This window comes from Thamnophis sirtalis, unplaced genomic scaffold, assembly GCF_051295495.1.
Source record: "Thamnophis sirtalis isolate CommonGarterSnake01/CBP01778 unplaced genomic scaffold, rThaSir2_p1.2 scaffold_5, whole genome shotgun sequence".
Lineage (NCBI taxonomy): Eukaryota > Metazoa > Chordata > Lepidosauria > Squamata > Natricidae > Thamnophis > Thamnophis sirtalis.
In genome coordinates, this window is record NW_028261385.1 from 82,417,254 (window position 1) to 82,442,038 (window position 24,785).

Here is a 24,785-nt window from a genome sequence, read left to right on the forward strand (position 1 = left end):
GTCAAGTAAGACAAATACTTCTTAGCTTTGCAAAGGCTCTTTTACTTTTCTAACCTATAGTTTGTCACTTCTGAATGAGTTTCCTACACTTAAAATATAAAAACTCCAAAATAAAATCCATCAACCAACAGCCAGTTTCTTCAAGGGAACCCAAGAAAAGCAATATGACGGATTCTTGGTATTCTGAACGTTGTTTTTTTGCAGACTTTTCATGACCCAAACTAAGTAACATCATTAGTGCTAGTCACTGATGATGTTACCTAGTTAGGGTAATGAAACATCTGCAAGAAAACTACCAAGCTCAGAGAGCACCAAGGACCCCTCATTTCAACCCTGAGCTACAAATATTCTCCTTTATTGAAAGCAATGTAGAATAAATCTTATTTTTCTTGCAAAAAATTAATGGATTTTTCAACTGGACATCTGCTCATTACCATATATGCAAAGTATAAATTAGTTACACTACAAATCCAAATCAGTTTCTCTAACATTTTCAACATGAGAAATTCATGTGTCTACCGTGTTTGATTTGTTTTTTTTTTTTAGAAAAGCAAAAGCACTGCAGCCAAAGTGTTGACAGGTTTTTAGTATTATATGGCCTACAATATGCAAACTCTTCCATCCATAAACACAATTCCACAAAACAGCAATTTCAAACCATTCTATCTAATAGAAACTCGATCTCCACTATGATTCACCCTGAGCTTTATGATTTTCATTAAGGGCCTTTTATATGCTCTGCCAACAATCCAAATACATTTCATGGAAATATAACTGGAATCCTCTCAGAGCTGTTGTGTTGGTTATGCAATTTGTACAAAAGTGTTTACCATTTTCTTAGCATGGTGGCAGCATATTTTCTTTCTATTTAGTCAATTTTTGCTACTTGGGGCCATTTGTGCTACTACTTTTTAGATGCTTGTTCTTTAAAAAAAACTTTTTTAAAAAATCATTTATATTTATCCTTTTATTTATGAATTTTCTTTAATGGTTTAAATTTGCTGGTAGCCACTTTGATTGACAATGGGAAAATGCAATGAGAACCCAATAAATAGATACAAATTTCACAAAATAGTCATTTAAGTTACTTTCTTATCTTCGTAAATCAAAAAAATGCAAATGAAAGTTGACTATTTGGGCACAGAATAAGTGTAAAGCAAACGTGAGTGGGAGGGTTGAGGGATTTGGCTGCTTCTTTCCTTCTTAAAAATTTTAGGGCATTAAAATTGTTGGGATTTGTTTTCAAAATCTGAACTCGTATTTAAGACCTACATTGCAGATAGAGCTATGTTTGTCTCACCAAAAGAAAAAAAAAGAACTCTGACACTTTTTAGCAATCACAGAACTTAAATTCAGCAATAAGATTGCAGAGGGCTTTTTGGAAAAACAAAACAATTCCAGAGCTGAGCAAATCTGGAGCATTTTAGCCTTGGGGCCACAGATTAATCATGCACATACTGGTACTTCTGAACTTACAATCACAATTGAGACCGGAACTTCCATTGCTAAGTGATGCGGTTGGTGAATCACCAGCCCAATTCTATGATGTTTGCTGCAGTCATTAAGTGAATCACACAACAATTACGCAAACATTAAGCAAATCCAGTTTGGTCATCAATGGTGATCATGTGACCCTGATACACTGAAACTGTAGTAAACACATGCCAGTTGTCACGTGCCCAAAATTTTAATCACATGACCATGATGGCAGCATTGTGACACTTGTAAGTGCAAGGACAAGTTGTAAGTCATTTTTTTTCAGTGCTATTTCAACTCTGGTCATTAAACCAATACTCGTATCAAAGTCTACCTGTACCTACAAATCCATTCTCATACATTGCAGACCTATCACTTGCAACGTTAAAAGCATACTTCTAAATTTACAAAATCGATACACCTGAAGGTGTTTACATTGTCTGCATATACATTTTAACCATAAGACCTACTGCTGTTGTTTTTACTTTATATGGTAAAGCAATACCAACAATAAAGGACAACAATAATGGCCAGTATCAATAGTACATTTAGGAGAACAACCTACCTTTCCAGTACTGTTTTTGGAGTGACTTTCCAAAAATAGTTAAATACAATGCTAAAAAAGGTAGATGTTTGTGATATGAATAAGAGTTTTTCGGCTTTATTATGGGCTTGGTTATACTATACTGAATTACATTTTTAATTTATACAACACACTTATCAGGCATATTTAATGAATTTCTTAATATAGACATGTTATAAAAAAAACAATACCTATAACTCTTTTCATGTTTCTCAGATTGAAAATATAGTGGATTATTTATTGTAGGAAAGCAGAGGGACCTTTAGAATATCTAATGAATGTTTTTAGACATGTGTCTACACCACTAATTAGTAGAGCATCCAAAATAGCACTTCCTATCATTGGGGTTCAAGAAAACAGCAAAGGAATATATTGTCATATAATACTTGTAAATGAATAGCAGATATAAACTATTAATTTGATCCCACTGTGATTTTAAGACTCAAGGAAAACAATCTAGTTAGAGAAACGATAACAGTGCTTGCCTCCTACCTTTTAATTGGTTATGTTTGCAGATTCAAGATTGGAAGTGAGTGGTACATACAGAAATGCAAGTCAGTCTCAAAAATCCTGCTCAGAGTTGTAACTGGAGCATATGGAACGTTCTGCTATTAAATGAACAAACAAATCAGATTATTAGTCTAGTTTGTTTTTTAACAGGAAATTACTAATACAGGGGCCACGCTGGTTACACTAACATAAACCTTGTGCAAATATGTACAGCAAGCAGTTCTTCTGTAAAACCACCATAAAGTACACAATTCAACTGCAACAATTCTACAATTCTTAATTTTGAAGTGAAAGCTCAACTAAACTTAGCTTCCAAGAAAATATCAGATTCCTGACCAAACAAAACAAATTTTGACCCAACTATTAATGTCTCAATCTTCTTAGCCCGAATTTGTTTTTTATGTTTTTCTTTTTTACTATAGTTGAGCAAGCAACATCGTCCAACACAGCAACCATGCAAACGTTTAACACACTGAAATCTAAATTGTTCCAGAGTTAAAGTACATTGATGAGCATCTGAATGATTTCCCAATAATAACATGAAAACATATATGTAATTCACATTCATCAGAACAGAGGTCCTATCCAAACTGATTTTAAAGTTGCAAAATAGAATTTTACATATTAAAATACTTCTTTCAAACCATGCACATATAAGAACACAACATTATTGAAGCAAGTATTTAGGCCTAAATCTATTATGGAGTGCATTCTTATTTCAGGAAAAAGAGCTATTTTAAACCATGACACTAATGTTTATGGTTGTTGGCTTCTTGGGAAGGTGGCAAAATTGAAATAAAAAGGTAGTTTGAACAGTTCAGTTGACCACAAACTTTGGCAGGAAATAAGATGTCATTATTTAGAAGGATTCTTTTACTACAGTCCGGTGATAGGTTTGACACCACCAGATGTCATATATAACTTAAGACAGGTGTGAATCTAATACTCCATCATGTGGGAGGCAACTGGGAAGCTATATAAAATCAGTGTATAATTTAAATTCTGAGTATGTATGACAATTTAAAAGTTAAAACCATTCCTCTACTAAAGAATCTGCAGTTAAGTTTGATTAAACTCAGAAATAAAACATTTTGGAAGTGAACATTAGCACTTTACAAAATCCTCACATACATCAATCTTTGAGATGTTATCGATGCTTTCCCCAACTTGTCACAATCCAGATGTACAGGGATTGCGCTCCCCAAATTACCTGCCAAAGCAGCTATTTGTAAAAGAAAGCACTTCGTTTATACAGATGTTTTTAGAACTGGAATCTTTTTTAGCCTTTCCTATTATATTCACTGATATACCTTTTCACAATAACACCTAGCCTAATACTACGTGGGATTTTGCAACACTTCTTAACAAGTTTAATCTTAACACCAATTATAACTTTCACAAGCTCAAGTGTTAAACTGCTTTTAACACCTCTACAATCCTGTACTTGATATGACAAGGGAAAGGAGACAGCAGTGGAATGAGGGGTTATCTAGGTATTTAAGAAAAATACCACCTTGAAAAAGCAACATTCAGAAGTACCTTTTTACATATCTAGCCACTTCTAGAACTACTTCAGTTTTATATTAGATACTACAAGCTTCCATCGTCTATCTAAAGTCATTCACCCAACAAAATTTCTGTTCAGACTCATACAACAAATGCAGATTACTAGTATTGAGCTTGACAATTGTAAGAACAATTTAGAAATCTTTCTAACAGCAAACTTCTGGAAATTATTTCTTTATTTCATTACTTAGCAATTAGCACCAACTATTGAAGATTTTAACTGAGCATTTTAACTTTCTAAACCTCATCCTTCTAAAATTCCTTCTGTTGTCTATCAATAGAAGCTTGGAACCCATCAAGTCCTGTGTGAAGTTTTTTTTTTTTTACCTAGTGTGCTTTCTCTTTCCTTGAACTATAATTTTACTTGCATTCCTCCATCTCTAAAGAACATTTTATAGCTATTCTGTGCCCTCCCATTTTTGTTTTTAACTACTTTAAATAATAGGATGTCACTGGCAAACTTACACTCTTCTGGTATAGACCATTTATGAGCAAGCTAACATCAATGCACATGCAGATGGTTTTTATAGCCTATGTTCCCTATGTTTTAGCTGTGTACTTATCCCATTACTGGGGCTTTTAAAAAAGAATACAGTATTTTGGGAAGTGTAAGTAAATAATACCTGTGCTGACATCTAAATCCTTGTTTGTGGGCATTCTTAAAACTTACAAAAGTTATTGACCTAATGTTTACCTTTCCAGAAATTGGGATAGCCCTTTTTACCTTTTCATGTTATCTTAGATTCCCCCCCCCCTAACTTAACCTGGAAAAAGCATTAAGGCAAGTGGCTTGTTTGTTTTATTTTGTCACCTGTTGTAGATGAATAAGTGTTAGATGAACAAATCCCTTATTCTGATCACATCCCCAAAAATAAAACTATAAGTCTCTATTCCAAGCCTCAAAGATTTTAGCTAGGTACCATAACCCAAATATTTCTGCCATTATGATGACACAGTAGTTGCCATGTGAACTTGAAAAGCATTTTTGACTGATTATTAAAAAAAACTAAAGTGGCATTCCCAAATGTTTCACTAGAAAGAATTCAGAGTACTGTAAAAATGGATTGTGGTCTTAGTAGGAATGCACCTAGAAAAACACAGAAACCAAAGCACCAGAATTGGGGTTATTTTCTTCTTTCCCCATCTCCCACCATGTAAACTAACTAAAATCTGTTTAGACATAGATCTATTTACATTAGCAAAACACAATCCACCTTTATGTAATACTAATAATCACCTGTTTAGTAGGCCTGCAAAACTAAGTTCTAAGATATAACAAACATAAGATGTACTAACCATCAGAACACCTTTTTTAATCTATATCTACATTGGTCCTATAAAACACTAGTTCTCTTTAGCCAGATTTTGATCACAAAGTAGAAAAGCTTCCACTAAACCAGCTTACATTCATTTAATTATATTCCTCTGAGAAGAGGACTTCGATAGCATTTCTTCTGCAGGTCCTATATAAACCAATCTGACCAATTGCTAACAGTTAAAATCTCTTTCCTGCAATCAGTTTCTTGCAATTAATTGTAGCATATGCAGAAGTGTTTTCAAGCATTTTTTAAACCTGCAAATAAGAGAACATGGTTGGAATCTCCAAAATATTTGTAATGCTTCATGGCTCACCAGCTCCCCCACCATTCCTGGGCTGACAGTGCAATTCTAATCGAATATTTACCAAGAATAAAAGCCCTGCTGAGTTCAATGGGGCTTATTCCAAATATGCATTCTTCAAATTGGCAGTCCAAATCTCAGCAGCTCTTGCAAAAAAAAAAACCCAGCCGAATCAAGCAAGGCAACACTGTTAAGTCTACAGCCTCTTTCTATCTGTATAATTTGGCACATAACATAGAAACACAGCTCTAGTTGTAATCCATTAGATGTTGGAATCCCCACAATTTGACAACAAAGCCTGCTGAGCTAGTAACATAGGCTGATCTTCAAATACTGGCAGCATTTTCCAGTTCTTTTCTCTGCAAAAAGGGATAAAACCCACCTGCTGCATTCTTCTACATTCCCTTTTGTTTGGTATTTTATTCCACATGCTCAGTTACTTTTTAAGAAAAAAAATATGCTTTCTAAAAGGTTTTCTTCTTCTTTGCAATAATGTCATCGGAGTCACAAATTTTAACTTAAAATAACATGGGACATAATCCAGTTCATGGAAGAGTATAATCTAGATATTAATTTTCATAAACCAAATCCAAAATGCACCTTTTGAGACCCTTCCTCCATATATACTTAATTAAATAAAAAAAAGATTCAGTACCTAGACTATTAAGCAACAAGCATTAAAAAAAAAACCCAAAATAATCTTTAAAAGACTAAACTATTTGGCTCAAAGTAAAATAGAAATTCCATAGAATTGAGAAATTCCATTTATGTGCATTCTTAACATGAAAGCAAGATCAAAAATGCTTTCTCCCACCTGCACAGACTAACAAAGAGTCAAAAAAATCAGCAACAGATAAGCAGCAAAGCACTTAGCCTTATATACCACTTGACGGTGCTTTAAAGCCCTCTCTAAGCGCTTTAAAGCATCAATTTATCTGCATGCTTTATTTTAGCAGTGATGGATAGTGCAGAATGTGTGGCTAACTACTAAGGAATAATTGCCCTGAGAAGAAACTACAGCTAAATAAAATACAAACAAAACTATCATTAGCTCTGATGGCTTGGTAAGCATTTTAGGTGTGACAAAAAGCCTCTAGCTTATCAGTCAACATACAGTATTCTTGCTCAGAGCCAAACACCAGGAAGAAAACAGTCAAATAAGAAAGGAGTCTCACAATTCATCTGGTAATTAAATGGAGGGGGGGGCAATGCTTCACTACAAAGGAATGGAATAAATGTTCATCCAGAAGCCATAACCTAATAATATATACAGAATGTAAAACGTGACATCAGATTTTGTTCAGTCACTACAAGGGACAAATTCTGCAGAGGTGGAACAAGTAACTGGCCCACTTTTCCATTGCTAAGGACTATTCCCAAAATGCTCCCTGACTTAAAAGGGTAATACTTAAGTATTTCAGTTTATCCTAATTGGAAGCACAAACCAGCATTCTTCATCTAGTGGTCTGTAACAAAAATGGACCTAATGAAAACTATCCTTTTCAAATGCAGCTCTATTTTTATACAAGACAATTTCCATCTTTGTTCACCATCAATGCAATAAGCTGTCTTCTGTGATTCATTTCCCTAAAATCAAGGCTGTAGGAGCATTTGAAAAGTAATGACTCAGTATATATTAATCAAGTTGAGGCACAACCGTTTTAGTCAAGTAATAGTCAAAAGAACCCCCCCCCCTTTGCAATTTAGAATCATTATCTACATGCACATTCATTCTCATGTTCATTTTGGAATTCTAATTTCATACAACCATTCATGAGATTCTGCTTAAGCAGTTTTTAATCATAACATTCAGCCTTTCTTATGCTACACATACAGAGTCCAAGTGGCTTGTTTTTTATAACCTTTTACATTGGGTCTCTACAATTTTTGCTACTTCAAAACAAATGTAGACCAATAATTTTATATTGTAGCTTTTCAGAACAATGTCAGCTTTAGATCCGGAATCAACCATTTTTACTACACTGATGTTTTTGCCTGTACATTACAACACAGGCTCAATGTTGAATATGGTGGACTTTGTTTGAAAGTATACCTTTACCACACTCAGCAAAACAATTTGAAGATTAATTAAGGAGCAATAATTACTATAATTACCAGTTCAGGATGTAGGACAGAGTCTAATCTTGTGCTGAAATTTTATTTAAGGATGCACAAGGTACAGAGGTCTTAGCTTTCCCTGAGCCCCAAAATAGGTCAGTGAGTTAAAAAAGAAAAAGGGACTAGTAAGAGAATTTTTTTTTTACTAAAAACAGCTAGAAATGATAGGGAAGGACAGAAATATCATAAGAAAAGCAATTTTCAGTTATTAGGTTGCATAGAACATTGTTTTAAATAAGCATTACAGAGCAAGAATCTGGTCAATGGCCCAATCTAGCTTATGTAATTGCTATTCATTTAATGAGATGAAAACATCTGCCAATTCAAATCAAAAGGCCTTAGATATAGCCATAATTTATATTTACCTAATTTAGAAAATGCAATGGTGTCAATGCTTTTAATATTTATGTATGCACTACAGATTATTTCTGAAATGCTTGCATGTATATGCACCTAGATACCTATGCATACAGATCATAGATCAATAATTACTGGCTCTGACCTGCCTCACTTTTTCCTTACTGTATTCAATTTGCTGCATCTGCATTTAGCTTTCAATTACAGTGAATGCTATTATACTTCACTGAGAGTAATAGCCACTCTATCTAATCCACCAAGTTGAAAAATTCTCCTCCAGCCCACTCATGGTCCCAGACTTTCACTATTTTCAACCAGAGTCATTTTTTTCTCCTCCTAAAAAATGCAATAAGACTCATCAACTCCATTTGTGGCCTTCAGCAATTCAGATTCCTTCAAGCATCAATTTGGTAGGGGAAAACCAATTTGGATTCTACAGTAATTTAGCAAAATGGTATACGGGGAATAAAATAGCACATACTTGTATTCCCAAAAGTAATTGTGCATACTCATAAGAACTCCTCAGGGGTATTATCACAGGGGGCTGCTTTGGTCCTCTACAGCTCCTTCCCCTAGGTTCAATTTTTATTTAAGAAAAGAATCATTAACCTAACTGAATTGGCAGAATTCAAGTTTCCCAGCAAGATTTAATCTAGGTTTCCAATATTTCAACTAACAAATATAAAAGTAGCCACAGTGATTGTAAAGGTATTGATTTTAAAAAGCTTCAGTTAAATACATGGGGTTTACTCCAACATAAGACTGCAATGGTTTGCAGTTTTAATGTCATTATAGTCAGCATACCAATATAAATAATTCTTTAACTAGAAGTGCTACATCCACAATTTCAGAACCTGATCAAAGAATTGCTTTGAAATCTGCCTGGCTTCCTCTCCCCTCCCCCCCAAAATCTATCAAGTGTTTCCAATTCTAGAATATCCTTAACTCTGACTTAGTGCTTTGCTGGAAACTCATTCCTTTCCTTGTTCTGGACCAGTGTTTCTCAAACCTTAGCAACTTTAAGGCTCATGGAGGACCTCAACTCCCATAAATCCCCAGCCACTTTTGCAGGGCATTCTGTAAACTAAAATCCAGAGTTTGAAGTAACCAAGATTGAGAAACACTCCTTTACAACATGTCCTACTCTAAACTAGTGGTTAGAATGCAGTACTGCAGGCTAACTGTTGGCTGCCAGGAGTTCATAAGGGTTCAAGGTTGACTCAGCCTTTCATCCTTCTAGCCAGGTTGGTAAAATGAGGAGCCAGCTTGTTTTGAGAGGGTGGTGGTGGTGGTGGTAATATGCTGGCTCTGAAAACCAGTTAGAGAGGAATGTAAAACGGTATTTAAGTCTAAGTGCTATTGAATCCCAGCTCCTAGCAGCCCCTCCGGTTGTGCAGGTGCTAAGTCAAAGCAACCATGGCCTGCGAGAGTTACAACCCAGTTTAACTGGGAAAAGCCCTAGAATGAAGAAAGCAATTCTGCTACACTACAAACAGCATTTTTCAAATGCAACAGGAGGCATGGCTGTGCATTATGGCTACCTACACACCACACCCAAATACGCCTACGGTCCTCGGCTTTAGCACAACAGAAGCCCTTAGGTTTTTACCTACACAACTCCCTACATTTTAAGTTGGGTTGTTTTTTTTTACAAGAACCTTAGAAAAGAAAGTATAGAAAGTCAGACTATATTGCGGTTAAAAGGGTTCCGCAAGAAAATGTAAAAGCCGACTTTAAGTCCTATCTTGGCTAATTCATAGCCTACTTTAAGGCGGTGGCAAACCAGTCTCCCCTCCTTCCTTCCACCCACCCTTCACTCACCACCACCTCGACGAGGCTCTATCCTGATAAAAGCAGAGCGCAGACGGTCCAAACCTACTCCTTAAGCGAGTTAGGCAAAGCAGCCGCTCCCGCGCATGCCTTTTTCACTCCGCCCCGCATGTCCGGCAATCGCGCCACACCTGCGCTCCTCGCACCTGCGCGTGACCGGGCTAGAATATTAGAGGCACGTGGCCGACATCCCGCACACCTGGCCGCTCGCTCGGCTGTTTCCCGCCCACTGAACCCACCCTTTGCCGGCGGCACGTAAGCCGAGCAAGTGCTTCCTCCCGGGTGCAAAATGATCGCGGCTTGCAAGCGAGCCGGCCTTCTGCCGATCGGGCCATCTGGGATGGATTTCCCCCCCGCCCTCTTCCTAGCAAATTGCTATCGGTTTTGCAAACCCCTCAAAAGTCTCCCGGGATTATTATTATTTTAATACAACTCAAAGGGGGGAAAAACCCAGCTCCTACTAAACTACTCTAGGTGAGCGCCGCTCGGTGCAAATCGCGTATTCCTCCCCATCTCTCCCTCCCTCCCTTGCCCTCTTTCACAGCGAAGTCTCGCCCTTTCCTGCCCGATGCTTCAGATTAGACCGGCGCCTCGAATTAGCCACGCTTCTGGGCATCGTCCCTACTTAGGCTGCCATTCCAACGAGGTGTGTTACTTCTATGCAACTCGGTTATTTATACAGCGGAGCTTTTGGAGCTCCTAAAACGGTAGCCGCTTTTTCTTGAGAAGCATGCCTGGGAACGTCTTAATTTGGCTTTAAAGGAAAAGCGCCGGTTAGGAAGAGGCACTTGGTTGAAACTTTTTACCTTGCCGTACCCGAGTTGGAAGGCGCCACGCCTAATAAATCGACCGCTATTCCCCCAACTTTGCCGCCGTTCAGGGCAATCCTCAATGGTAATTCTAAATAATAACGTTGACCTCCGTCTTACATCTAGTAGGTGAGTTACTCAAGAGTATTGCAACGGAGAAAGCAGGTACGAGGACGTGTCGTCTTTAAAAAAAACCCTTAAAATGCCGAGTATCCTTTTTGCTTTTTGGCATATGTATAAACGAATTGCAAAGGAGCACGCCTGTATTTTTTTAAATTGGGGGGGGGGGGAAACGCCAATATTTAAAAAATAATTAAAAATCACTGGTGGGTTTGCGCCAGCTTTGCAACAGCCGTGTGTGGCTAAAATATCTAATTCGGCCCGGCCTCCCCCTTGTAGAAAAATATCTGACCTCTTTTTTTTTTCAATTTTCAGTGCAAAAATTACTCTTTTGCACAAAACGACGTGCAGGCACCGGCGGGAAAAGAAAAAAACCGCCCCTCCAACTCTTCACCAAAAGGTGGCAGCCCTGAAATGCGCCTGCGCCGAAATGGCGGAGTCAAGCAATATAGATATATATATATATATATTTAAAAAACCAAGGGTCCCTTATCAAGCCCACCTGCTCCGAGGTTTTCTTTGCATCCTACGGTAATAAGTTTGAAATCCCAGAAGTCTTAGCTTTCCATCTCCGGTTTGAAAAAAAAGAAGCAGCTTTACTATCCAATGGGGTTTCCTCAAACATTTGCGCGAAGCCTTCCTATATGTCACTGCTTATTTTTCTAACTATGTTTGTGCATGCTAATCTTTGCCGCGAGTAATTCTTTTGAATCCATGGTTTTAAGTGTCCCTTATTGGGGAGGGATGCAGCCCTGCTCTTCGTAGTAAAGCCAAAAAAAGTGATCAGAGGAGCAGTTACTTCAAATTGTAAACCGTTGAAGGCCACCCATATCATGGGTACTACTTAAGAAGCAAAATCAACTCTTTATTTACATTAATGCGATTAATTAAACCTATGGAGTAGGTCTCGACCACGATAATCCCCCTGGTTTTAGCAAGAATTCCCTTCGAAGGGAACAGGAGCACACGTTTGCCAATAGGCCCCTTGCCAATCCCATAAAAATATGGGATTTATCTCCTTAACTAGAAGCAGGGTGTTTGAGGCAGTGTAAAGTCACAGGTATCTTCTCCTTCGGTATTTTCTAAGAACAGGGTTGCAAAATTATAGCAAGCTTGTCCTTTGGTTATACGTGCCTAGGTTTACATCTACAAACCAAAGTGCATGCTTATTAAGAAGTTAATCCTAGTAAATTAACAATTTTGCATGAGATGAGCATGCAAGCTCGGTCCTAACCGTGAGGACACATATTTGGGAGTAGATCCCTTTCAGCTCAGTAGTTCCTTCCTGTACCTAATGAGTTGAATGGAGCTGTGCGTTGATGTTTGCCAAATATTCAGTGTCATTTACATTTTTTAAAAAGGGGGATCCTGTATGCAGTGAAAAGTCCCTGTTGTATTCCCCACTTACTTCAAAGTAACCTTAGAAAGTGAGCAAGCAGATCAGGCTGTAATCTACTTTAAAATAATTCTACGGGTCAGCTGGATGACTATGGAATAAAGTCTTTCGAATTAGCAATTTTTTGGCTGTAATCCATAAAGCCTCTTAACTCTGCAGCGCATATCGTTAAAGATTAATGTTCAGCTATGGAGCTCCGTGAGGAAAATCATTTGTGGCTCCCATCCATAAAGCACTTAAGCCGTCATGCCAAGGGTAATGGTGGTGGTTTTCAGATTTGAACAGAAAGTCCTGTTCTCTAAATGAACAAGGAGGAGAAGGCTTGTTGGCCAAAAATACCATTGGATCCAAACTGACTTAAATGCTTTCCAGATAGCTGTACTTTTGGTTGTGGAGGGCTGGAGATAGTTTTCTTCCCGGCATCTCGTAAGAAGTTGGGGAAAGCCCTTATGGTATTTTTCCACAGGAGCTCGGTCTTGTGTCCAGTATCTGGCATCTCTCAAATCCTGAAAAGCACAGTTACAGCCTGGTCACCTTGATGCCCTTCACCAACTCACCAGATGAACTGGGATTACAACTTCCCAAATCTGAGAGTCACAGCCCCGCCAATTGGAAAGGGTTCAAACGCTTATTCTTTCTACAAGAAGTCCCAGTGGGACTTACAACTAGGCAAAGATTGCTGGCATTCCTCATGCCAATGCTGGCATGGGTGCTTTTAGCTCCAAGGGGCTTAAAGCCCCAGGAAAGGGAACATGTCCGTGTTAGAAGTAGCTTTGGGACCATGGTTTTCCTGGCAGCTAAAATGAGATTTGCAACCCTTCACTCCCAAAATAGGGAGGTAAGGAAAGTGGTAAAGAATGCAATCTAAAACCTGAAGGCTCAAGGATTATCCATAAAAGGGAAACAAGCTCAACATCTACCTTCAAGCTTCCTCATCTGGACCCTGTCCGTAAAACAGCTCTAAATCCTATCATCCACAGCCCTGTTTCCTGTTCTGGTTCTTGGCTAATGTGCCCTATGTGTGTGACCTTCGCCAGATCAATCTGATGGCATCCTTCTCCGCTTCCCCAAAGTCTCTCACTAGGAAGCTCTTTGCGGGCAGCCTTGTGGGGAGAATCCGACTGAGTTCACTGTTCCTTCCAGGGGGCCTTTACATTCCCTACTGCAGGGTCTCTTAAAGGACCCTTGGGTTCCTAAGTGGGGCTCTCTGCACAGGCCTGCAACCTTTTTAAATGAACAGACTGACCCAGCAAGGCAGCTTCAGAAACATTGTCCCGCATCACCTTGGCCGTATTCACTTGCCAAGCATCTCAACAGCCCGCTTTGTTGAGTAGGGAGGACATACAAGGTCAGGGCACTGATAAGGCATATTTTATTATGGCTTAACGGTATTGCAAGGCTAGCAATATTTGATAGAACTCATTGGCTACCTCTCTCTGCACCTAAAATAGAAGTACCTAACCCTCTTCAGAGGGCTACACCCCTTTCACAAACAGCTGTATTGGCTTGCTGCACTCCTCAATACACCCCATATGAAATACATTAGGTTGTAAGTGTGGTGTAGGTTGATTTTGCTGCTTCTCTTTTAAGTGGGCCCTCCACTGAGAGAGTAGCTTAACTTTCCAGCATTTAATTCCCTGACCTCCCTGGTTGACAACATGGCCTGGAAAGCCAAAATTTCAAACAATTCCTATCTAGTAGCCTGTAAAGATGAAAATCAAGCCATGTTTCCACTCGTGTAGCTAAAGGCTCATTAAGTAGCACCACCACGTGCAAAGTAAAAATGGGCTTGGCTCTTGACGGTTCTGTGTGTGTGATTGTATGAAGATGAAATCCTTGCCCTCCAGTGGATCCCACAAACACCTCTCTCATCCTATAGGTATCTTTCATATACTTGAATGCAGGTGGATGGTAGAACTTATTAACATGGGGTCTATTTTATTCACCTGCACATCAGGCACGATGGATGCTTAGCCTATAAAGATCAAGCCCTCAAATGTCTAAAACAGTCTAGTTCGGAATATGTAGGTTGTGCTGGTAAACCACCTCCCCCCCCCCCAAAGCCCATTGAAAGCCTACATGGTTAATTCAATCGCAACTACTTGCTCCTTTGCTCCCTGTTTATTTTCTTAAAGAAACTCGAGAGGAAAACCAGCTAAGGGCGCCGACTAAGCACTCGCAACAGAGACCTCGCTCTTCCTGTGAAAGAGAAATGGTTGTATGCATGCATTGCACAGTAACGTGCTGGGCATAAATTAAGCGACAACAGCATAGCCTGAGGCTGGTCCTTGATAGAACCGCAACCTCCGTAATTTCAGCCACAAGAGACGGCAGATCTCTTCCTTTCAAGCCATCTTGTTCAAATGTCTGGCTTGCTACCTAGCCAGATCACCGTCTTCCTCCGCCACCAACTTCTTTCCTACAATAGCCAACCACGTCCGAGTCAGGAGCGGGGCGAGGGGGGGGGAGGATGAGACAGAGAGGGTTTTTGTGTAACATCTTTCTTTATTAAACAACAGGAGGCGATGCTTTCTTTCCCTCCTCCCGAGATGCTGACACCAGGCGAAATGAAAGCAGGGTTTGGATGGAACCGGGAACGCCTCCCGCTCTCTCTCCGGCATGGTGTCAATTTCACAACCGAAGCATTCACGGGTCGGTATTGGGCTGACTCTACGGACTTTCGCTTTTTAAAAAAAAAAAAAAAATTATTCCCAGGGAATGCCTTTGTTATTCCCAAACTGGAAGGCAGCCGCCCCGGCCGCACCCCCCTCCCCAATCAGGACCAAGGACAGCGACTAGAAGAAATGGCTTGCCCGCACCTAATGAGGAATACACACCAGCAGAACTCCCGAGCAAAACGCCTTTCGGCTGTATCCAGAACTCTCTCTCCTCCCCCCCAACCTTCTTCAGAACAAAGAAAATCGTGGCTCCCGGATATAAAAGCTGAACCCTCCCTACAGAGCGCTGTAATTGACATTAGAAGGGTTTTAAAGAGCCTGGTTCTCCCATCCAGTCCCTTTATACCCGCACATGCATATATGTATATGTATAAATATATATTTCATATGCGCACACACATACACGCACCCAACCTGACATATCTCCAGGCATCCGCTTTGACAGCTAACAGACACCCCCCACCCCCACCCCGGTTTCAAGTGCCTGCTCCACGCATCCTTTCTCCGTCTCGCTCGCGCTCTCTCCCCTTCCCAGCCAAGCCAATGCTATTCGGCTAATACAATTAGAGTTGGAAGCTTAATCCCGTGTGATCTGCAAACGCCGGTTTAAGCTCTTCACAGCGATACTCCTTCCTTCCATTCAGTCAGTCAGTCACTTACTCACACCCCAGCCGAGCGTTGAGCACTTTCCGCTGATCCAACGGGAAGGTCAGCGGTTCTGTTTTGAGGCAACTTCACACCTCCAAGCTAGCGAGCTACACCGTTTCTGCGTGCGAGTTCCTAAATGTATGCACAGAACACGAAATGTAACACAAAATTGTACATCGTCTACCCTTTTGCCACTCTAAAGATATGGAGTAGCTAACCCTGTTCAACTGATGCTGCTGAAGCTGCTAGAAACCAGGCGGAAGCGTGTGAGCAATAAACTTAATTGGATCTCATGCACTTTTATCCTCTCTCAAGACAGCCTAGCCAACCTGACACCACAAAACTTAAAATCGTCAATATCTGGCAATAATAACGTGAATAAAATAAAGCACAACTTACCTTTTTTTCGCTTCAGTTTTTTAAAAAAAAGGTAATACTGTAAGGTCTCCCAATTTTAAAAAAAAATCAAATGGGTAGGTCTCAAGACAACACCCAAAACCTAAATTGCGGACAGTTGCAAACAGAAGATTTTTTAAAAATGGAGGATTTTTTTTAAAAATCAAAGCTCTTTTTTCCACTCCCAGAACACGAAAATAAATTGGGAGGGGGGTTAAAAAAAAGAAAGGGGGAACTTAAAAAAAAGGAGCGTGGCAAAATCGAAGGTTTTCCTGTTACAACACAACTAAACAAAAAAGGGGGGAGGGGAGGAGAAATAAAAGGTAAGAACAAAGGAAAGAAGGGATGAAAAGGAGGGTTTCTTAAAACACAGCCTCCCTCTCTCTTCCTCCTTCTTTCTAGCAGCTCCCAATCGAAGTAAGCTGCAGCATCTCTTATCTGAGAACAGGCTGAAGGGGGGAGGTCGCCTTAAATGGGAGGTGGACTACAGCACAGATTTATAGGAACCGTATCACTCGGCGCTCCTCTGCTTCCGCACGAGTGTGCGCGTGTATGTGTCTCTGCAGCCGTGCCAGGCTCTCCCACCTATCCCGAATGCCACGCGCGGAAGTATACGCCGAATCCAGAGACAACGGAACTTGCTCGCAGGGTCTCTTTTGCCTCCGATTGGTCCGAGCGACCGCATCTGGCGCCGCCCCCGGCCAGGGCCCGGTCTGATTGGCTGCCGCTCGGTGCCACTCCGGCGGGCTCGATGGAGTCCCGTTTCAAGGTGCGTTGTACTGAGCGATACCCCGCTCGGCGTTAGTGGGGGGGGGGGGGGACGGGCGGCGAGCAATCGAACGTGTCTTTTGCGTTTGTCCTTCTCGCTCTTTTTTTTCCTCCACCACTTTCCATTCACCACCCCCTTTTCCTCCCCTAAACGAAACAATTGCAAGCCTGGGGAATCCTTGCACCATCTTCCTCCCACCCAGTTTGGGGCGGGGGGTGTTGCTTGGTATGTTTCGACCCTGAACGGCTCCACTAGGATGTTTCACAGTTTCAGGCGCACACACAAACCTGCTGTCACTCAGTGTTCCAAGTGCGTGGCGCAAGGGCTGAGGTCCCACTGAAAGAAAGAAGTCGCGCCTGGATACACATACACATACACACACACACACACACATACACACACACACACACACACACAAACCTCGCCTTTTCTTTCTTCCTTCCCTGTACAAAGTACCGAGTTGCCAAAGGTTCAGGGAAGAAAACTTTTAAAGAAGCCAAAAGAGAAAGAAAGAACCGGGGGGTGGCTCTACCTTGCCGAACTTGTCCCTAAAAAGAAACCGCGTCCAATTAAAACAAAAACACGGCAACTTCATAAGCCAAAGGAAAACAAAAGCTGGGCCTGCTTCTTCCTTTGTTGAAAAAAAGATCGTGGGGAGGTTTGATCGCTTCCTGACTAACTTTGCGGCTGCCACAAGTGCCTGATTCTCCCCTGAACTTGCCTCAAAAAAAAATCACGGCACGTTTCGCGACTTAAACTTGGAGGGGGTCTTAGAAGAGCCAAGTTTGGGGAAGAAAATACTTTCACCTACCCCCCCCCCCCACTACGGACAGAGAGCTAAAGCGAGAGCGGTCCCCTCTACTTAAAAAAGCCCATTCTCCCCATTATTTACAGTTAATTCTCACTGAGGCTTTTGTTTCTTGGTGGCCATCAACAAAACAGAAGGGATTTTCACGCCTCCGCCCTTCCGCGTCCTTCTCCCTAAGTCAACCCGTTTCCTCTCCAAGAGGAATGGCTTTCTAGATAGCCCACATCTGCTGGGAGAAAAAGACGCGGGCGGGGCGGGATGGGGGTGGGGTGGCGTGACTGCCTGGCGTATTTAAGAGTCGCCCAGATCAAGCACTGCGTGTCCTTTGGAGAGTGATCCGCAACACGCGCGCGCACACATACACGCTTCCCTTTATCTCTTTAGTCCAACCCGAAAACCTTGGCAAGGAAGAGGTTTAAGGGAAGCCTGGGAAGAGCGGTGCCACGCAAGTTAGTGTTCCGTGATGGCATGCCCTTGAATGTTCAGCAGAGAGGAATGCCACGGATGAGAGCTTGCGAGGACCCGACTGTTTGGCCAACACACTGTGAAGAGAAGGAAGCTTTGCTTTTGCTTTTTTTTTTAACTTCAAGTACCAACATACAGATGAAACCAAAGCGACCCTTTCCATCTACGTAAGGCTAACCGAATGCTGGCTCCAGCACGAACTCCTTGAAAGTTGAAATCCTAATGGACAGCCACAGCAGCAGGGAGTTGATGTCAGAGAAAAATCGACACCCCCCCCCCAAAAAAACCTAGAGCAATCGAAGCTCGGGAACACCCCTTTCCTAAGAAGTCCTGCAGTGCTTTCAAACCAATAACCACCTTAAGAAAAGGTGTGGGTTAGATTCCCAAGCTTGATACCCTATATGTATTTGTGGGGTGGGGGAGTGGAGAAAAAGAGAGGTGGTGCTTTATTTATTCTACTTGAAACTTTGATGTTGGGGGGGGGCATGAAAAAGATATCCACAGCTATCCTTTTGGATTCAGTCGTGCCCAACAATTCCAACGTTTGAAGAGAAGCACAGCAACTTTGGTTTGCTTGTTTTTTGAAACAGTGTATCCTTGCATAAAGACACGCCCCTTATTCCTTATTGTCCCTTTGATGAAGCCCGACCATTGTCTGGGAAAATCGGCATTTGAAGAATGAGTTAGAAGAAAAGAGAAGGTAAGAGGCTCCTCACCCTGGGCTATCAGTAGGCAAAACCAAGGCAATTATCTTGCTTGTTCTAACCCGAAGTCAGGACTCTGGAGATATATTAACAAAAGTAGCAATGCTATAGAAGCAGTAAATGGAATGTAGCTTTCTGTAATGCTAGTAATGATTAGAATGCGTACTAAGCTGATATTCTATCTTCCGTTCAGCCCATGGGGGGGGGGGTTGGATTGAACAGCAACACTTTGCTAAGTTTTCAAAATCGGAAGCATCAGAAACATCACCTCCTCCTCCTCTTCTTCTCCCACCCACCCATCCACCCATCCCCACCCCACCACATCTTTTCCTCCTCATTATTTTACTTAAGAAATGAAATTTTGTCAAACTTCCTCCAGGATTATTAAAGGAGGTTTATAGAATAAGGGCCACAACCCATACACAGGACAAGTGCTATGATACTCATTTGTCACTTAGATGGATCGAATTTTTCAGCTTGTATGAACTTGACAGTGCAACAAATAATATTAAGCAGGAATAAAGATGATAGAAAGACCAGTAGCATTCTAGGTATTTATCTTTTTTTTTAATGTGTACTTGGCCTTGTGTAAAAATCACTTTCCAAAAGAAATTAGCTTTCCAACATCAAACCTTCACACATACAAATGAAGGAAAAGTCTATCCCACACAGTAGCTAAATCTCAAAATGCACAACACACACACACTTACACACACACACACACACTTACACACACACACACAAACACTTTTCTTCTTGACAAACAGCAATGTCTTCTGATCATGGGCATCTTTGTTTAAAGCAGAATATTTCCTCTCTCCTAGGTGCACATGAACTGGTCGAAGCATATTTTGGACAGCAATAACAACATAACCGAACTTAAGAATTCAAGATAAGTGTGAGGGGAAAATAACATCGCTATCACAACTGTGAAAGATTTAGCAGCCAAACAATATACTATGTACTGGGTGAGAATGGAGAGAAATCAAAGCCAGCTTAAAATGCTTTCCCATCTTAAACTTCGGGATGTGTTTTTTTTTTTCAGGACCATGGAGAGAGGTGCCGCGTGGTTCAATTCCTCGCTAAACCGCACCGTTCTCGCCTCCCGAGATCGGTCCTGAAGGAAGTGAAAACAGGGGTTCAAAGAAGAGGAGTAACAATTTTGCTAGGAGTCAAAAGCAACGCGGTTGCTTGAGGTTTTTTTTTGTTTGTTTGTTTCTTGTTTTGTTTTTTGAAGCTTCCTTTTGGAGAGGCATTGTTCTATATAAGTGGTAACACACGAGAAAGAGGTGGGAAGAGAGAGAGAGATGGAGAGAAATAAACAATTTCAATTAAATATCTCTAGTGTCTAAGAATGTATTATGCTTAAGGCCAAGTTATCACAGAAAGTGCACGCAGACGCAGAAATCAGCCTATAGAGCACTTTATTTTTCAATGGAAGCCCTTCACGTTTATCATCAGGAGAGATCCCAGCACACCGCACATCCAGAGGGCCACAGCTCTAAGTGTAGCGTCGTATAACATCCCATCTACAATAACTTTTCAACTTTCTCCTTTTGCTTTCCCTGCTTTTGATTTAAAGGTTCGGTCGTCGTTCGGCTTGCGCGTTCGTTCCGATTTCTCGCCCTAGAAGCATCCCGTAGTAGTTCCCAGAGAATACATTTAGGAATAATTACAACAGCTGGGACTGCAAGGACGTTGACTTGGAAGAAAAGCCGTCTTAAAACAAACTCAAGCCTCTCGCTCTAAGGACCGGGTTTGAATGGACTCTGAGGAGGTTTCCTCCGCCGAAACAATGCCCAAGAGCGCGCTGCACGTGTTGAAATCAAACTGAGAGGTTGCGGGTTTCAGTAAGTGACTTATTTCCCTTCTCTCGCCATGCATACATGCACGCTCTCTCACACACATACACATACACACCCTTTAAGCGCGCAAATTCAAGGCAACCTTACTAGTAACAAGCCTCGTTTTTCTTCGCACCGCTGAAGAAACTACCAACGAAGAGTATATGTGTGTCTCTGTGTGAGTTGGGAGTGGGAGGAATTTAAATTATTCGTTCCAGGCAAGGACACCAGCAACCCTTTTAAACTTCTTGAAAGGTAAGATAAATGATGGTTATTTGGATTCAGCTTGGAGGAAGCCATCTGCTTGCATTCAGCGCGAGAGGGACCGTGTTACTTCTCTTCCAGCTGCTGAAAATAAAAGGAGATGGAAGCAGCTTTGAGCTAAACTGTTTAGGTGTTCCGGGTCTTCCTTTCCCCGTGATTCCTATGCAATTTGGGTGTCTTGCATGTTTAAGTGGTGGTGGAAGAGGAGGAGGAGGAGAGGCCAAGGCTATCAACCAGACAATCAGCTCCACAGCCGCCTCCCCTCCCCACCCTCTTTTGTGCTCGGATCAAACGCCTGCACAACAGAGAAAGTGACAGCACCAGGCCATAGTAACAAAGCCACAGTTTGTACCGAAAGGCAGACCGAGGCCCAGGGAGACACGCGGCAGAGAAGCAGCTGCCTTATCAGCACGCTGCAGAGATGAGGATGGGTCCAGAGGTCTTCGATAGATAATCACTTTAATATGGGGGCGGGAGGGGGGAAGGGAAGCTTTGCAATGAGCCAAACTTTAGCTTCCATAAAACTATCCCAGTATGAATGGAGTGGAAGCAACCAGAGGTTCCCTCTTTCCTCTGCTCTTTTTATTTATTTATTTAAAACAATCGTTGTTGTTTTGATTGTAAATTCTCAAAGTTGCACTGAAAGCCTGCAAAGCTTTGAAAAGCTTAGGCAACCACATTTTTTGTAGGTGGGATGCTTAATGCTGCCTCTCTTATAGGGCTTTCTAAGTAAGGGTGGGGGAAGAAATGACTTATATGTGTATAAAGTTTTTAAAAAAACAACTTCAACACCAGGCTGAGTCATGTTATTTTGGCCACAATACTTTGCCACTACCTTCTTCCAACCTTATCCAAACTCCGAAAGCCAACAGAATCCAGCTTGTTAATTGTGGAAGGGAGTGTCTACTACCATATAGCATGGCAGGAAGCTGGAACGCTTGATTGGGCTGTGGGTGGGGGATCTCAGAAGGAGACAATGGCAAATCACTTCCATAGTGTTTCAAAACAAGCTACAGGGATATATCTTTGAACTGAGCTCAAATATTACCTGACCTCTCCATGTGTACATATGTAAATCCGTCTGGGTGGGGGAGGGGAGAGAAAGAGAGCAACAGAAGCAGAGACTCCGTCCCTTAGGGATCATAAATTAGCAAAGTCATTTCTGAAAGGGGAAGAGGGAGCCAGACTAATGAGTTTTGGGAGAATGAATGGGTATACAAAAAAAAAAAGAGCCATATGTTTGTGTAAGCAACAAATCCTGCCCAAAAGGCTTAATGGTGTCAGGGGCCAGGATCCTATTTCCTTCAATTAAAAAATGGCTCTGGTGGATTTTGTTTAGTTAGCTGAAGACAGAATGGTTCATGGAAAAATTCTTGGACCTTTTAAGTATATCCGTGTCCCTCGTGGTACTAAACCAGATTTTACAAGCTTGGTAACATGCACAGTCAATGCTTATTCATTTAACATATATTTATATACTGCCTTCCTTCCCAAACAGCTCCAAGTAGCAATTAGAAGTGGTTAAAACGTATAGGAAAAAAGGTAATGACTAAAATTTTCATAAAACAATAAAAATTACATATAGATAGAGATGGAGAGATAGAGAGATAGAGAGAGAGAGAGAGATAGAGAGAGAGAGAGAGAGAGAGAGATGATAGATAGATAGATAGATAGATAGATAGATAGATAGATAGATAGATAGATAGATAGATAGATAGATAGGAAGCTAGTAATAAATACAGCTTAATGTGTCAAATTAATATTTAAAAAGCATTTTAATTTAGCAATTTAAAACATTCATTGTCTCAGAACACTTTTGTAAATAGAAAGGCAAGCATTCTTCAAGTGAACATTTCAAGTTGAAATGGCCAATTCATTGATCCCGAGAAGGCCATGTTATTGATGTAATCAATATTTTTGTGGCTTTAGAAATACATGAATCTGACATGGGTCATGTAACTTCTAGCTTTGTAAGTATGTTTTACTGGCATATAGGATCTTGTTATCAAAAATATGGATTTTATAATGGCTATTGGCATCAGTTGGCTGCAGGCTTATGCTCAGACAATTACCCTGATTCCAACCATCTGATTCACCGTTGCAGTTAGCACTCAGAATTCTAGTTAGCATTGTGGAGAGTGGTATAGAAATAAATTAAATTAAAATGTCACTCTGGATCACAGTCTAGAACAATATTGGAAGTAGCCATTATATTATCTACAGTATATCTCCAGCCGTAGCACTTTTGCTTGTTGGAGCTGCATGTTCTCTAGATGTTGTTCCCATCAACACAGACCATTAGCCATGCTGGCTGGACTTGATAAAAGCAGTGGCTCAAAATACCAAATTGGATCACTAACAGAGGGCTAAGAAGAATGATAATAATCCATCACTTTGAAAGAGAAGCATTTGTAATACCAATACTTGTTTACAACGAGCTGACAGTACCAAATAACATTATACCATTTGCTTTCTTGTTCATTTGATATTTGCCTTTTGCTATTAACTCATTTGTAACCCAAGAGTGATATAGTTATACTCTGGGATAGTTTTCATAAAGCTATTCTCTCTTATGGAAGAAACACACTTAAAGCATAATCCTTAAGAGATTGCTGAACTTTAGGGAAAGGGCAACATATCTTTGTTCATCAGAGAGCCATAACTTTGGGAGGTGGGAGGGAAAGCCTGAACGTGGGTTGCTGCATTTGAGCTGCAATATGTGGTAAGGACTAGGAGAAAAAGCTAAATTGGATTCAAAAGTGAAAGGCAATTCACCTTAAATGAAATAAATGGCATGCATTTGCTAAGATACTTCTCTATGCATATAATACTTCCTCCTTTTATTACATTCAATATAGCCGCAGTTTATGAAGTTACTTAGCGGGCTCAGCTCAAAGGTTTCAGAAGCTGAATATAGTCCTGGAGTCTTAGATTGGGCACCCTTATTGCACAGGCAGTGCAATTATATAAGATCAGTGCAGCTCTCTGATTCCTTTTTCCCGACTTTTCGGCACTTCCATGAAGCATCCTTTCTACTTTTCAATCTTGCCAAAGTATGTTGAAGTCAGCCTTACAATTAACTTCACTCCTGCTGACCTTGGAAAGCTGAAAGCAGGCAGGAGCACCTTGAGCAATCAGTGTGCTCTCCAACTAATTAACAGAAGAATGCAAAGAAATATATAATTCCCCCCCCCATGCAAATCCTACCCCTTTTTGCGTAACAAATCTTCATCGCCCAAATACTACACAGTAAAGGGGGGGGGCAAAATGACTGGCTCCTTCCCAATTTTTTTCGATACATGTTATGTGCACTTTGCCCTCAACCTCCCAAAAAATCCCTACAAAAACTGAGGTATTGGTACAAGGGAAAAGCTGTCTAGTTATCAAGGCATCATTCTTAATCCATGGTGGATGACCCTGGTTTTACAGCCAGGCACTTCCCTGACACGCTCAACCACAGTTGAGGGTTGTAGTTGACAATTACTAGAGGTAGGTCTGTGTAGGGGGGGTCACACAAAGGGGCTCACTTGAGTCCAGGAATTGGGAAGGGTGTTGAGGTAGGAGAGTTAGAGTTGGTTAAGCTTGCTACTTATTATACATAGGGAATATGAAGGCTGGCAGGTTTTTTTTTAGAAGGTTTGTACAAATGTCTAGAAATTGAATAGGAGAATAAAATCTGGCTCATTGATAAATCTACCAGGTAGTGTTAAATTCAAGCAATTAGGAAGTAAAAAGAGGCAAAATTCTCAAGAAGGGGAAAATGAAGGACTCCAAAATCTGCCATTTTTTTAGATCTGAGCTGTACTTTATAAAATTAGTTTCAA

The 24,785-nt window shown here is 40.8% G+C and overlaps 1 protein-coding gene across 6 annotated transcripts in view; it reads right to left on the reverse strand.

Moving 5' to 3' along the window:
* The window catches only part of ELAVL2 (ELAV like RNA binding protein 2), a 157,985-nt gene extending 141,315 nt beyond the window's left edge, over positions 1–16,670 (reverse strand). For 5 of the 6 annotated variants that reach the window (XM_087716130.1, XM_087716131.1, XM_087716129.1 and 2 more), the window contains exons 1-2: positions 16,111–16,670; positions 2,552–2,667 (exon numbers count right to left, since the gene is read on the reverse strand). The gene's annotated coding sequence lies outside the window, so the exon portion shown is untranslated. The remainder of the gene's footprint in view (positions 1–2,551; positions 2,668–16,110) is intronic. The other variant, XM_087716127.1, reaches the window with a different exon arrangement.
* Positions 16,671–24,785: the final 8,115 nt, after the last annotated feature.